Here is an 806-nt window from a genome sequence, read left to right on the forward strand (position 1 = left end):
ACTGAAACACTTGGTGAATACCTAGCAATGATTCTCCTAGGCACTGGACACACATAAGACTAGAACCCACTTTCTGATTTAAGTAGAGAGAAATAGAAAAACAAATCATTTCAGTATGTGTGGTAAGTGCTACAGTTCAGGTAAGCACCCGGCATGTAGACAGAGGAAGGGCGGTTTCGGAGATAGGGCGGAGATGAGAAGGTGAGTGGGCGTTTCTCAGAGCAACCTCTGCCACCCGGCTACGACCACTTTGCCGCGGCGCAGCACCGGCGTTCAACCTCTGCCTGCCTTAGCAACCTGGGCCGGCCGCCCAGGTGCCTTCCTATTGGTCTCACGGAGCTAGACGGGCAGCTCTGCCGTGCAATCCCAGCTCGCAATCGTTGGCTCCGCGCTTGCTCACGGTTAGGCTCGTAGGCGTTACTGCCCTCCCCGGGTGGCCCGCCCATCCTCGAGCGGCTGGTGGCGCTTGCGCAGGCAGAGACTGGGGCTGTGTGTAGGGCCGTCGCGGAGCGGGAGCAGCCGCCGCCGAGAAGCTCCTGGGCTCCGCCGAGACCGCGGTGCCTGCTTCTCGTCTCGGCCGCCGCAGCCTGAAGCCGTCGCCGCCGCCGGCGGGGGGAACGGCCGCCTATTGTCTTTCTCCGCGATCCGCGGCGAAGGTGCGGAGTTGCTCCGACTCTGCCCGCGGGGGAAGCCCCGGGCGCCGCACGGTGAGAGCGCAACTTAGTTGGTGGAGTTGGGGGAAGTTTCCAACTTGAGGAGGGGTCAGGCGAAAAGCGCGGGCCCCTCCCCTGCGGGCGCTTGGAGCG

At 62.9% G+C, this 806-nt stretch overlaps 1 protein-coding gene across 6 annotated transcripts in view; it reads left to right on the forward strand.

Annotated features, from left to right (window-relative positions):
* The first annotated feature begins 445 nt into the window (after positions 1 to 445).
* The window catches only part of AKAP13 (A-kinase anchoring protein 13), a 234334-nt gene continuing 233973 nt past the window's right edge, over positions 446 to 806 (forward strand). For all 6 annotated transcript variants that reach the window (XM_006905247.3, XM_015593782.2, XM_015593780.2 and 3 more), the window contains exon 1: positions 446 to 707. The gene's annotated coding sequence lies outside the window, so the exon portion shown is untranslated. The remainder of the gene's footprint in view (positions 708 to 806) is intronic.

The sequence above is a fragment of the Pteropus alecto genome, unplaced genomic scaffold, assembly GCF_000325575.1.
Source record: "Pteropus alecto unplaced genomic scaffold, ASM32557v1 scaffold60, whole genome shotgun sequence".
NCBI lineage: Eukaryota > Metazoa > Chordata > Mammalia > Chiroptera > Pteropodidae > Pteropus > Pteropus alecto.